The sequence below is a fragment of the Lissotriton vulgaris genome, chromosome 3_1 (assembly GCF_964263255.1).
Source record: "Lissotriton vulgaris chromosome 3_1, aLisVul1.2, whole genome shotgun sequence".
Lineage (NCBI taxonomy): Eukaryota > Metazoa > Chordata > Amphibia > Caudata > Salamandridae > Lissotriton > Lissotriton vulgaris.
In genome coordinates, this window is record NC_141689.1 from 1,627,549,525 (window position 1) to 1,627,564,760 (window position 15,236).

Sequence of the window (15,236 nt, forward strand, 5' to 3'; positions counted from 1 at the left end):
AGAAAACTTTTAGTATGTCTGACATTACGCATTTATTGATTCTTTATTCAGTAATTCTTAAACTTTATTTCAAAAACATGATCATTTTATTAAGAGCTCAGAAAATCGCTTTATTATAGAATTCAGTAAAGTTTTAGCAAAGAACAGATAGTTCCAAATTCAGTATCTCCTAACATCCCTGACTAATACCCTCATCTTATCCTAACAGTCCTGAAAAGCAAACAAATAAGAAATTCATAAAAGTTCTTACATCCAGGAATCGGTCAGCAAACGGGCAGCATCTCCGATAGAAATGGAAAAAGCGACCCCAACCTTACAAGTCCAGGGGTTTTTATACCCTAATTCTCAACTTAATCTATCTAGAAAAGTAACTAACATCACCATCTTGTATTCTGATTGGATAAATTCGGGTGGATGTGCACTTCCTCACCATTACAGCATTTATTATTCACATGATTCAGCTAATTTAGTAAACGTCCATTGTTTAAGCAGTCCGTGGCCTAGGCACAATGCATTTTAGCAACATTGTGTGCATCTTATTCTATATTAATTTCACAAAACTTGCAATTAGTAAACATGATAGTTATGGGACATTGATTTCATGAAGGGCACACAAAATTTTGTGTTTGCCACCTCGCCCCACAATTATCTCATCTGGTGATTTTATCACCAAATAACTCCCAACATTTTGTAAAATTTATTTGAACATGTTTCGGTTCCCTTTCTTGTTAATATCATCTATACTTTAGTCTATTTCTCTTTTGAATCTTCGAAAAACTTTTCCTTTATTTCATCCATTTCTATTTCATTCTTTTCTCTCATTCTTGCCTGCTGTGCTTCATTTCTTTTCTTTATTGACCTTCTAAAATCTTGTTTACCTTTATATATACAGCACAATCTTATCACAAAAATCACTATTACTATGACTGTTATTGGAATTAGTATTTTACCTATAATTGAACTACCTATTTCTTGAAACCAATGTTTGATTGCTGTTAAACTTTTACCCATTTTTTCGAGGACACCCTCAACCGCCAGTGGTTCAATTTCTCCATGCAAATCTGTAATGTTTAAAATATATTTTTCAATATTCTGACTTTTATCTGGGATATAAGTTCAACAATGTTGCACTTTCAAATTCCCACAGACTCCTCCCTCTTTTGCTAAAATTATATTAAGAACAAGTCTATTTTGCAAAACCATAGTTCTCATAGCAATCATTTCAGTATTCACCATCAGGAATCCTCCTCCAGTCTCTGTTGATAATCGATCAACAATTGTGGACAATTTTCTAATTCTATTTGAATTGAATGAAATTCCCACTGCTGGTATCAGTGCTCCAAACACATCACCTATTATTTCTAACACAGTTTCTCTTCTTTTTTGACGTAGAACTTTACCTATCTCATGCTTTCCGTTAGTACCTCTATCTACATGAAAAATTTTAGGAAAGACCAAACCCACATGACATGTCCCATACCAGTGGTTAGGTAACCTATAAAAGGCTCTGTTCCCACAAATAAAATAAATTCCAGGAAAAACAGGATCATTTCCTCCTTTAAATCCCCAACCCCCTAAAATTCTATAAGTATCTTCACATTTACTTGCACCCACAAAATAATTGTCATACATGGTGTTATCTCTTCTGATACAAAATGTTCCCATCATTGGCGCATCTATATTTAGTGCTTTTATCCTCAATATTCTCATCATCAAACATATAATATTTTGATTTTTCATGTTCCATTTTCTCTTTTCGTTTATAAGCAATTCTTCTTTCCTCAACCATGCCTAAAAAAGTTTTCTCTTCAACTTACATTTTACATGTCAAATTATGAGCAAAAGCATATTCATGGGTTAATTCATCTACTTCTAGGAAATATTCTCCCATCACCTCTGCATGCATTCCCTTATTCAATTTATTGTCAATCTTTGATTTTGCAAATATTTCATCCACATTGGAATGTTGATATTTCAGCTTTCCTGTTTTATAAAACAAGCTTGCAATTACACTACAAGTTACTCCATATGTAAGAGGAAGGTGGTGATAGGTCACCCCTTCTGACACTGATGCTGGCAATTTTACACTCACAAATCAGTCATCTACATTCATAGTTTTAATATATTCAAGCAGTAATTTCGAAAATCTGTTTTTACTATAATCACTAATAGATCTATCTTGATGCAATTCTGGATTGTATACATGAGTCTCAGGTACCTTTTCTTTCTCAACTTGCTTACTTGAGCTTGCATTCGGATTTAATTTTGTCAAATTAGTTTGAAAAGGAATTACAATAGCTAATATTGTCCATATTACTACTAACAAACTCGTACAAATAGTAAAACACCTACACCATTTTCTAAAAATAGAACATTTTCGAACGGTGGTTATTCATTGCCATTTTCCCTAACAATGTTTCTTCGACCTTATGTCACCTATAAGTTTTACACTACTCAGCACTCTAACAAATGTTCTCCGATCTTGTGTCAGTTCTATTCTAAACTAGGTTATATTTAAATGTTCTAACAAGTTTTCTTCGACTTTGTGTCAACTCTGACCCTTTCTATATTAACAAACCTGTCTCACAGGACTTCAGGCTTTTTACTTTAATATCATATACTTTGAGCACCTAAAAATTTAATTTCTTAATCAACCCTTTTACTCACTTTTCCCAATTGGCTTTGGGTCGTACAGATTTTCTTGACTACTATTTACTTCAACAATTGGTGGCAGGACAATGTATGTCCATTCAGGTGATTTGTACATCTGATTTGGACGTCTCACTCTCTTTGGCCTTTGAATAGTCTCTATTATCTTTCCCAGTGTTTCTTTTTGACTGGTAATCTCGTTTACTTGATCTTCTTGCTCTTTTGCTGTATTCACTATTTTGAATTTCAATCCTCCAGCTCCTTTAGGCCAGTTGTCTCCTTTGCAGACTTTCTTAGACTTCGGCTCTGTTATATTATGTCCCACTCTCCAAGCTCTTTTTCTTGTGCTTTTTCTTAATTGAGACTCATCTGCACTGTCATCAGTTTCACTTTCAGTGTCTTCTACTGTATCATTAATTATGATTTTCACAATGTCTTGATCTTCATTAGATTTAGCTTTCTCTACTGTTACTCTGTTAGGAACACCTTCATAACTGGTACTTGGAATCTCATTTTCATCATGAGTTACTTCCTCTTCCCCTGTTTCAGGATTTCCGTTCCTGCTTCCAGAGTCTTCAGTTTGCGGTTCAGTTTTCCTCTCTTCAGCAACTTTCTTTTCACTTTCTTTTTGCGTCTTTACTGGTGCTTGCTTCTACCGATTCTCGATCTTCAAGTTGATCTTCTGAATCTGGTATTTAAACAATCTCCCTGTCACCTTCACCTTCAGACGCAGAACTGGCTTCTGATACTTCCAGATATTAACGTTCTTGTTGATCTTCAGTATCTGGATCCTTATCTGGTTCACCATCAGAGTCAGTTGTACTTTCACCGTCGTATGGGTATTCAGGTTCTGGCACACGGATTGTGTGACTCGCATGAACCCACCTCTTTAGTCCAGCACACTTGACTGCAGTAGTACTGACCAAGATAACTTGACGTGGTCTTTGCCACCTTGGTACCAAACAATTCCTCATACGGTGAACTTTCACTCTTACCCAGTCCCCAGGGACTAAGTCATGAGCTGGATTTTTCTCTTTGCAATTTGCTTCAGTTCCCACCTGGTGGAGCACAGAAGTTACCACATCAGATAGATCCTTGCAGTAATCCAGTATGATGTCATCATTAATGGCTAACAGCTTATTAACTGGTTCATAAGCCTGTCTCATCACCCTCCCCATCAAAATCTCATGAGGGCTTAATCCGGTTTTTCTGTCAGGTATGCTCCTCAATGTCATCAAAACAAGCGGCAATGCACCTGGCCATTTCATTCCTGTTACCAAACACATTTTTGCAATTCTATTCTTAACTGTTCAATTCACTTGCTCAACTACCCCTGAAGCCTCAGGTCTATATGCACAATGCAGTTTCTGGTGAATATCCAGAGCTTCGCAGATCATCTGCAGAAGTTCATTCTGTAAATGTGGGCCTCTGTCCAATTCAATTGTGACCGGAAACCCAAACCGTGGTATTATCTCACGTAAGAACAGTTTTGCAACAGTAATTCCATCATTTCTCCATGTAGGAAAAGCTTCAATCCATCGTGAAAACAAACAGATTATCACAAGAACATATCGGAGTCTGTTACATGGAGGTAGGTTAATAAAATCCATCTGAACTCTTGTGAATGGGCCACCCTCCCGTCCTATGGTTCCCAGACTTACAACAGTTTTTCTGTTTGGGTTAAATTGTTGGCATACTAAACACCTTTGGCACAAACTTTCAGCAATCATTCTAAATTTGGGATTATACCAAGTCTGTCTAAAAAGACGAATCATGGCATCTCTTCCAATATGGGCCTGACCATGGTACATTCGGGCCATATCTGAAATCATGCTATCGGGCATTACTGGTCTTACATTTTTGTGAACCCAAATTTCAACTTCTTCCCTCTGTCTACATCCTGATTTTATCCAGAGATCTTTCTCATCTGTTCCTGCCTCTTCCTGCATCTGCTTCACTTCCTGCCAGGTCTCAACTACAGTGGTTAGCATCAAAGGACTTGGAACATGTTCTTCATCTTTTCCCCGATTTATTGAAATTTGTTTTTTAGCACAGTGCTTGGCAATTGCATCTGCATAGTTATTTCCTCGGGTTATATAATCATCACCTTTTTTATGAGCAGAACGTTTCACCAGGGCCAGTTTCTTAGGCAGTTGAATCACATCTATCAATGTCTTCACAAATTCTGCATTCCGTATAAGTCTTCCTGCAGAGGTCAAATAACCTCTTTGGGACCAGAGCTGCCCATAATCATGAACAACTCTGTAACCATATTGACTATCTGTCACTATGGTTACTCTCACCTCTGTCAATCTGCTGTTAGTCATGTACTGTGTTTTTGCTCTTGTGAGGAGAATCCCTACTGAATGAGGTACATACACCCTCACAGGAAATCCCATCACAATTTCTTCACTTTGTTCCAGACTTACACTTGTTGCTGCTACTGCTTTCAGACATCCTGGCAAAGCTTTTGCAACAGGGTCCAAAACAACTGAGAAATACGCAATCGATTTTCTCATTCTCCCATGTTTTTGGATCAATACTGACAGAGCACATCCTTCCCGCTCACTGCAGTACAGTTCAAACTCTTTTTCATAATCAGGCATTCCTAATGCTGGCGCTTCACACAGTTGGTTATTTAATTGCTCAAATGCTTCCATCTCTGTCTTTGTCAGAACAATTGGGTCTCTGATATCTGCCTTTGTCAGTCTCTGCAAAGGTTTTGCAATTAATGAAAATCCACTCATCCACTGTCTGCAATAGCCTACCATTCCCAGGAACATTCTTACCTGTCTTTGAGTTTTTGGTGGTTGCATTCCTTGTATCATTTTAATTCTTTCAATGGTAATTTGTCTGATTCCTTTAGCAATCTTTTGACCTAAATATTGTACCTCTTTCTGACAGAACTGTAATTTCGATGGAGACACTTTATGTCCCTCTTCAGCCAAATGATTCAACAATGCCACTGTATTGGTTACACAGGCATCCTTTGTTTTTGATGCAACCAGTAGGTCATCAATATACTGTACTAACACAGACTCTCCAGGCATGTTCAAAGTTTCTAATGATTTCTTCAACAACTGGTTAAAAATTAATGGACTTTCAGTGTACCCTTGCGGAATTCTACACCATGCTAAAATACGATTTTGGAATTGAAATGCAAAAATTGGCTAACTTTCTGGATACAATGGAACAGTAAAGAACGCATTGCACAGATCTTTCACTGTGTACCACTCTGCATCATGAGGAATCTGATACAAAATCACTGCTGTATTTTGGAACAATCGGACAACATGGAACAACAATCTTATTAATTTTTCTCAAATCCTACACAATCCTGAATGCTCAATCATTTTGTCAATTACTGGAGTAATTCCTTCAATCACTTCTGCAGTCATTTTGTATTGTGATGTATTCGGATCGCTAGCACCTTCTTTTATGGTCACTTTCGCAGGATCAACCCCTTTCATCAAACCTATATCCTTTCCAGTGAAATCCCACACACTTTCTTTTACTGCCTCTTTTAGTTCAATAGGAATTCTCTCTTTATCAAACACAGTAAACAATTTATCCTGTTCTGCCTCAATCATGAGCATGGTCAATTTATACAAACTATGTTCATCTGGAGTCTGCAATTCTATGCCATCTGGTGAACAATATATGGCACAGTTCATCTTACACAATATATCTCTTCCCAACAGATTAACAGAACTACTGTCGCACACCACAAATCGATGCATATCCTTATATGTCCCAATCTCTATTTCAACTCATTTTGTCAAGGGAGTATTTATTTGTCTGTAGGCTACACCTATAACCTGGATCGTTTCACCCGAGAGAGGAAGATTTTGAATTTCCACTGATCTAAAAATAGAACGGGTAGCACCAGTGTCCACTATAGAAAATTATTTCCACATGATTCACATTTCCGCTCACAAATGGACCTGACTGATCTACCTCAAGAGTGGCTCCAAGCATACACTCTTCTTCCTCCCTCAGGCACCGTCAGAAACTTTCATCCGGCTCACTGCCATTCTCTTCTTGCAACCAATATTGCGGACACGCATTTACTCTTTGCGGTCTTTTTACCTGCTCACCTCCGCTGAATCCTGTCTCTGCACCGTACTTCTGCTGATTTCCACTATTTGGCAGTGGCAGTTGTGGCACCTGACTTTGCTGATTTGCTATCTGCTGTTGCTGTGACTGCTGCTGATTTACCTCAAACTGCACCTGTGGATTCAATGATGTATTTTCCCCATTAACTCTAGGCGGACATTTACACTCTCGTTTCCAATGCCCTACCTTGCCGCAATTAAAACATTGTGTTTTCTTTTTCATTTCATCAATGTTTCCCACCAATTTAGGTTTGCCTTTAAACCCACTCTGATCCCCTGCATTCTTGTTCTCCATATGCGCCACTTGTTGTTCTGCTACTTTCACTTGTGCCCACATACGTTTTCTTTTAATTTCTTTTGTTTCGCTTCAATCTCTTCATTACAATATTTTGCTTGTCTCAATACCTTGTCTACAGAACTCGATTGCCAATCCATCATGCTATGTCTAATCATATCTGAAATTTCTGGCCTTAATCCATATATGAATCTATACACAAAGTGGCTCATATCTTTCTCACTTAATTCCTCATAACCACTATACTGTTTGAAAACCAACAACAACCTTTCATAAAAAGAATGCACAGTTTCTTTCGGCTCCTGAGTGGTCCTGTCTATCTTTACCCAATCAGTCTCTTTTGGAGGTATTTTGTTTTTCAACCACACTATCACTTGTTCATACTTTCTCATCACATCCAGTGATGGAGCTCCTGTCTTTGGATCCCTAGAATACTCTTCCCTTGGCCAATCCACAGATATTTTACATTCTGTCCACAAATCTGCTGGCACCACTATGTCAAATAATCCTTCTAAATCAATCCACAATACCTTTGACACCTTTAAAAATCTGTCAACTTGTCAGTACCATTCTACTGGTTTTTTTCTTAATCTAGGGAAATCATTTGTAAATGACAATATATCTTGTCTGCTCCAAGGAACATGTACATCTCCTCCAGGAACTTCTCTCATAGGGAATTCAGTTACCTCTGTTTCTTTTTCTCTAACTGGAAAAGCTAACGTTGATTTATCACTATTTTCCTCTTTCTTCTTTGTCCATTTGACTCGCCATTTGCCTACATCACCCCATTTTCGCAAAAAGCATTTAAATCCTTTATTTGAATTAATCTTCCAGCATTATTCATGTTCTCAATGTCTCTTTCTGCAAAATCCACTCTATTGGTTTTCTGCAATGAACTCTATTCCATATTCACTTGCCACTTCTTCCAATTGATCATACATTGTTTTAGCTCTCCATGTTATACTTTTACATAAAAACCTGAGCTCATCATCCTGGTAATTCTTTAATCTATCTGTCCCAATCGTTCCAATTATTAATTCCTCCATATCTACTTTTAGTTTGGCCACATCCAGCACTTTTGATTCCTGCTCTTTTAATTTTACCGTTTTAATCCATTCACTCAATTCTCTGTCAGTTGGATCTCTGGGCGTTTGTGTTAAATCTATTTTGTCTGTACTTCTCTCTGGAGTTGCAGAGTCAGATTCTGCTCCTGTCGGGAATGCGCATGTCAAATTTTTATTAAAAGTTAATTCTGGTGGATTTACACTTGTATTCTGTCTTATTTCTGATAAATCGGGATAAGTACTTTCTCTCGCTCTCTGCAAACTTTGTTGTAATGCTATTGTTAGTCTCGGTTCTCTTATTTTCTGATCATCAAATACTGGTATCACAGGTACTATCGTTACTGGAATAGTTACAGCTTCCATATTTCTAGGTAAATTCTGAACTAACTCATGTGCAGATCGTTCATATTCAGACATACTTGGCTGCTCATTGTTTTGTCTTTCTGGACTCAGAACATTCCTGTGTAAATCATTACTTCGCTTGGGTGTACCTGTAATTCTAGCTTCTCCTATTGGTGTACTCTGGACATATCTTGTTTCTACTCTTTCAGGAAAATCTCTAAAATTTGATGGCTGTTCTGGTGATTCATTAACTTTTTCTTCTATCATTGGGGCATTCGGAGTAGCCGTAAAGGACTTGGTTAGTATGGTGGCGGTCTTCTATTTAATATTTCCTCTAGTACAGCATCCTCTGATTCACTATCACCATAGCCTTGATTCCCTGAATCAATATTGCTTCTTTTCTCTACACTTTTTCGTCCCTCATATTCTTCTACTACTCTGACCGGATACATGCCATCGCACATATTACTGTCTCTCCATCTCCGCATCCTAGTCTCATGAGTCTCTCCCCACAAATTTCTACCTCTCGGTCTAAGATGCCTGCTCAGCCTCTCACTTTCCATTTGATGCATTTCATCCTACCACTCAACCAATGCTTTAAACTGAGTTGGTCTAGGTCTTGGTTCAAGTTTCATCATTTTGTCTCTCAAATTCCTCAACATTGCCACATCAAACGTTCCTCCCTCCGGAAAGGCTAACACACCATCATCCTTGGTATCCTGTATCCAATTATCCAACCAAACACACGTATGATATCCATATTTCGACAACATGTAAGAAGCAGGTGTTTCGGCGAAGGAAGTATTTTTCCCTCTTTTGTAACTAACTCCTTGTCTTTTACAAACACATTTTAAGTCTTTTAAACCATGAAGGTTTCTTCTTGTCATCGTCATAATAATAATAGGACATTTTCAAAAACTTTCCCTTCTCTCAAAAGATCGCGCACTATTCTATTGTTGATTCCGTATCCCCAACCTATCACAGCGCAGTTCGTAGTAATGCACCAGTAAGAACACGATGCGTCACTATAGTGCTTAACCAATAGCTTCTGCTGCTTTCTGTGATGACCCAATCAGCTCCTACTCTGACTTGGTCACGCGGACCAATCCCAGCGCGACACTTTTGACGTCAACAGCGCTCCCTCTTCTGCAACGCCGACTGACCCCTCCCTTACAGGGTTTTTTCAGAAAGCCGTATTTACAAGATATTTTACAAAAATCAGTTAGTAACTTACACAAAACAATTCCACTAATCTGTTTCGCTAATAAAGTGATAGAATTTTCAATCGCACAAGTATTCTGTAACCGGAGTATGTTATGTTATGTTATGTTACGGTGATTTATTGTGCGCACAGATACTCCAGCCAAGGAGCGTCCCGGCGCAGAGACAAGGTAGAACATAACACAACAGGAGAATGAAAACAAAACAGCTAAAACAAAAAGGTTTTTATAGCCCTCCGGAAGGTCAAGAGGTCCTCCATCAGACGGATTTCAAGAGGCAGGGAGTTCCATGCTGACGCGGCCATTACCCTGAACGAGCGGCCTCCCATGCGACTGAGCCTGAATCTGGGGACCACCGCAAGGGCCAAACCCTGGGAACGGAGGCTACGGGTGGGAACATAGAAGGAAAGACAGCTCGACAGGATTTCCGGGCCAATACCTCTCAAGATCTTAAAGGCAAGACACAGAACCTTAAAGAGGATGCGCTTCCTAACCGGAAGCCAATGTAGGGAGCGAAGGACACCTGCCACCGAGCTGAATCTGGGCAGGCCAACAATCGCCCTCGCCGCAGCATTCTGAACCCGTTGCAAGCGGGTTAGCTCGGCCTGGTTAGCCCCAGCCAGGAAAGAGCTGGCATAGTCCAGGCGAGAGATGATAGTAGCCTGGATCACCAGCTGCCTGGTTGGGGCGTCAAAGAACTTGAGAACAGGTCTCAAGCCCCTTAGGAGTCCAAAACAGCAGGCCGCAGTTTTTTTAGTGTGCCCTACAAAGGAGAGGCCCGCATCCAGCCATACCCCCAGGTTTTTCACCTCCGATACCGGGATCGGAGTAGGTCCCAACTCTGAGGGCCACCAGTGGTCGCCCCACAGCTCCACTCCCTTACCGACGACCATCACCTCCGTTTTTGTGGCATTTAGCTGAAGGCAATTGCCTGTCAGCCAGCTAGCCACCGCCTTCAGTCCAGACTGAAACCTGGGGGCCTCAATTTCCGCATCCCCGCTGAGAGTAACCGCCAGCTGTGTGTCGTCGGCATATGAGACCAAAGTTAGGCCCCACTGCCTAGCGACATCAGCCAGCGGTCTCACGTATAGGTTGAACAACGTGGGGTTCAGCGAGGACCCTTGCGGAACCCCCATGGCCAGCGGTTGGTAATTGGACTTAAAGGGAGGGATGGCAACACAGAAGGAGCGGTCGTCTAAAAAGGAGCGGAACCATTGCAGCGCCTGACCGCCAATGCCAATCTCCTCGAGCCGATGCAGGAGGATGCTGTGGTCCACCGTGTCAAAGGCGGCGCTAAGGTCTAACAAAATAAGCGCCGCCGTTTGACCAGCATCCAGCCTTGCCCGGAGATGTTCCACCATCACAAGTAACGCAGTTTCCGTACTGTGCCCAGCACGGAATCCGTTTTGTGTGGGATCGAGGGCATTGGTCCGTACCAGATGTTCAGACAGGGCCAGATTGACATGGGCCTCAGTAATCTTGGCTGGCCAGGGTAGCAACGAGATGGGGCGATAACTTTCAGGCTTGGATGGGTCCAGGGTGGGCTTTTTGATAATTGGGGACACCACGGCTTGTTTCCACTTAGCTGGAACAACTCCTGTTTCCTCCTACTCCTGTAGACAACGCTTATCTCCTCAGAATTTTTAGACTCGCGGATAAAGCAACACTGCTGGCTTTACCCTTCTATCAGGCAATAACGATCTCGCTTCTCTAGAAAAGCACATACAGAGATCTTTTCCACCTCCTTAGAGACAATCCCAGAATTTCGCTTGAACGCGTATTGCAATTACATTTACACACGTTCATGCAGAAAACCCTATTCATATATACATAAACTCTGTGTTACCAGTAGGCAGCGCGTCCACTAACCAACCACAGAATTCCTCCATTGTTAGCAAAAAGAGAGACGCCACTCCCTTTACCCTTCAATCAAGCTCGGGGTAAGACCTATTACTCTCCCAGCAGTAAGTTTTAGTCCGTAAGAACGGAATGATCCCTATACTTGAAGGTTGAAATTTTATAGACTGTCCTCACTATACATTTATCCTTTCACACCTAAAATCCCTAAACTGTGATATACGCCGCCGATACCACCACAGTATATGACAATACTACTTCTTTGAAACAGACTAATGCACTGTGTGACTTAACCTGGCCACACTTCCTCCCCCTGCAGTCGGAGGCACTGGCTTCACCCTACTCTATGAAGCCTATTCAAGACCACATTTAACATAGTACAAACTCAGATGTTAGTCATAATTCTGTACATCAAACTATATATGTATAGCACCTTATATATAATCCTAGCTAATTTCCTTAGCAACCACTACTCTGCTACCAAGCTATTACTGCTACAGCGCGGCTCCAGAAATTATTTCTAATCATTACTCACCATTTCCCTGAAACCTTTAAACACTCAAAACATGCACCAGTGGGTCCCATAGCACTGCACATTTACCCTGTTCACTTGCACTTGGCTTCAAGGCTTCTGGTGAATCGCAATGGAGAAATGCTGTAACATTTGGTGGAGCGTCTAAAATCTATTTTAATATTTACACTAAATGTTCAAAACAGTTTTACCATGGTTTCATATTAAACACTTATATTCAGACACACCACCATAATGGCAATGGATCTGCTAGAACGAAAATTAGGCGTAGAAAGAAACAAAGACCAGCTTTTAATTCTTCATTTCTCTAATTTTTATTCAAAGAAATCTTTTAGTATGTCTGACATTACGCATTTATTGATTCTTTATTCAGTAATTCTTAAACTTTATTTCAAAAACATGATCATTTTATTAAGTGCTCAAAAAATCGCTTTATGATAGAATTCAGTAAAAGTTTTAGCAAAGAACAATAAGTTCCAAATTCAGTCTCTCCTAACATCCCTGACTAATACCCTCATCTTATCCTAACAGTCCTGCAAAGCAAACAAATAAGAAATTCATAAAAGTTCTTACATCCAGGAATCCGTCAGCAAACGGGCAGCATCTCCGATAGAAATGGAAAAAGCGACCCCAACCTTACAAGTCCAGGGGTTTTTATACCCTAATTCTCAACTTAATCTATCTAGAAAAGTAACTAACATCACCATCTTGTGTTCTGATTGGATAAATTCGGGTGGATGTGCACTTCCTCACCATTACAGCATTTGTTATTCACATGATTCAGCTAATTTAATAAACGTCCATTGTTTAAGCAGTCCCTGGCCTAGGCACATTGCATTTTAGCACATTTAAATAGCATTTTATTTATACTGAATGCATTAGTCCACAACACAACAACAATACATATTAGCTAGTATTATTGCAACATATAAGCAGAATTAGTATTTCCCGTGTGTAATTTAAAACAAAAATAAAAATAACGTGTGCATCTTATTCTATAGTTGGTTATTTTCACAAAACATGCAATTAGTAAACATTATAGTTATGGGACATTGATTTTATGAGGGGTACACAAAATGTTGTGTTTGCCACCTCGCTCCATCTAGAGCACTCTGGATACACTCATGAAACTGTTGCTGTAACAGCAATGACTGCCTCTCCTCAGGCAACTACTCCTGTCTGTTTGAGCCTAGCAATCCTAACGGAGGCAAGTTGATCTTCCCAGAGGGGTGGGTAATCAGACAGTTTGAAATGCAATAAAGCCCTCTTATTGATTGCAGGATTTCTCTGTGGACATCTCTTCGCAGGCAGACACATTGACCAATGTATTCCACCATGACAGCAGAGATCTAAAAAAAATATTGAAAAATAAACAAATGAAGAGTCAAAAAGAAGCAGTGATTTTTTAAAAACTTATACCAGTGTCTCACTGAAAAAGCAGCATTTCTAGAAATCTCTGATTTCTTCCAACAACCCAATCCCACCTCTGACAAACAGGTTCCTTTACACAGAGGATGAGGCATTTAGTTAGCATCTTTTCTTAACTGCATTAAGACCCTCCTTGTCAAAAGGGTCTATTTTGACACTCTCCCTCCTTTCTGAGCATCGCCATTTACCAACCGAATAGGTGTTCCACAAGGATCAACAAGCTCCCCATACTTTTTAATGTCTTCCTGTTACCTAACTACAGCTAAGCAGAAGACGTACAGATCAGATTTGAGAATTCTTTAGATTTGAGAAGCCTTTAGATGTGGACTTGTCAGCAATCAGTCAGTGCTTTCTAGGAAAAGGCAACAGTATGCCACCTAACAGTCTGAAGCTAAACTGCTCTGAAACATTTGAGAATAGCAAACATTTTACCCCACCACTGCCTAGCATAATGAAATTGGACCAACCTATATAGGAAATGTCCACACCTGAGACACTCCCACAGGTATCCACATCTCTAGTTTTGTCATGCCTCGACAATGCATTTGAGCTTTATATATATTGACTGGATGTATGACGTTACAACGCATACTTTTACAACGCCTACCTTTACAACGCAATTTTTACACCGCAACATCCATTACAACGCATACCATTACAACGCATGCCATTACAACGAATTCTTTGAAACTACCTTTACAACGCATTCCACTACAACGCATACTACATTTACAATGCATACCATTACAACGCATAACATTACATTGCATGTAAGGTAAGTGTTGGATAGTGTAGGGGTTAAAATTACTATTCTAACTCCAGGGGGTGCAACAGTAGGGTAAGTGTTGGATAGTGTAGGGGTAAAAATTACTATTCTAACTCCAGGGGGTGCAACAGTAGGGTAAGTGTTGGATAGTGTAGGGGTAAAAATGACTATTCTAACTCCAGGGGGTGCAACAGTAGGGTAAGTGTTGGATAGTGTAAGGGTACTATGTGTTGTAATGCTATGCGTTGTAATGGTATGCGTTGTAATGACTGCGTTGTAATGGCATGCGTTGTAGTGGTGTGCGTTGTAGTGGTGTGCGTTGTAGTGTCGTGCGTTGTAATGGTTGCGTTTTAAATGCATGCGTTGTAATGGATGTTGCGTTGTAAAAGTTTCGTTGTAAAGGTTGTTTCCCATATTGACTCTGCAGGGACACATCGGACATGTGCTTGTCTGACAACACTCCACAATCTTCTGCAAGACTGAAGAAATGTATCCATGCAATTCGAGCAGCACTGTTCACTGCACAGCCCTTCAGGTGGAACCCAACTAAGACCAGTGAAAACACGCAGCCAAAAGGAACACAAGCCCGAATCATTTTTTTTAAGCAGGTTTTCTTGACTTTTCAGATAACATACTTAAACATCTCACATATACTACTGGGAGTGTGCATGAGCCCCACCTTACATCCAAACGCAGTTAAGCATAATAACCTCAGTATATCCAGCTGCGAATGTTTATCAGTCCCGCTAGTGAGACAGGAAAATAGTATTCATCATAGTCCCGGGCTGTTGTCTAACCCTTTGTCCTTTATTGCAATTTTATGCAACCTATCATTTTTGAATGTCCTCGAGGTTCTTCTTCCCGAACAACACAAGTCCAAATCATAGATCTTTTTGAAGGGGAACTCTTTATAAACACCACATTTTTAGCATTTTTATATCATATTTTTGTTCTATTTGTTTTATCTG

The 15,236-nt window shown here is 39.9% G+C and overlaps 1 pseudogene; it reads right to left on the reverse strand.

Annotated features, from left to right (window-relative positions):
* Window positions 1-7,934: 7,934 nt before the first annotated feature.
* Window positions 7,935-8,953, reverse strand: LOC147728275 (uncharacterized; annotated as a pseudogene).
* Between the last annotated feature and the right edge of the window lie 6,283 nt (window positions 8,954-15,236).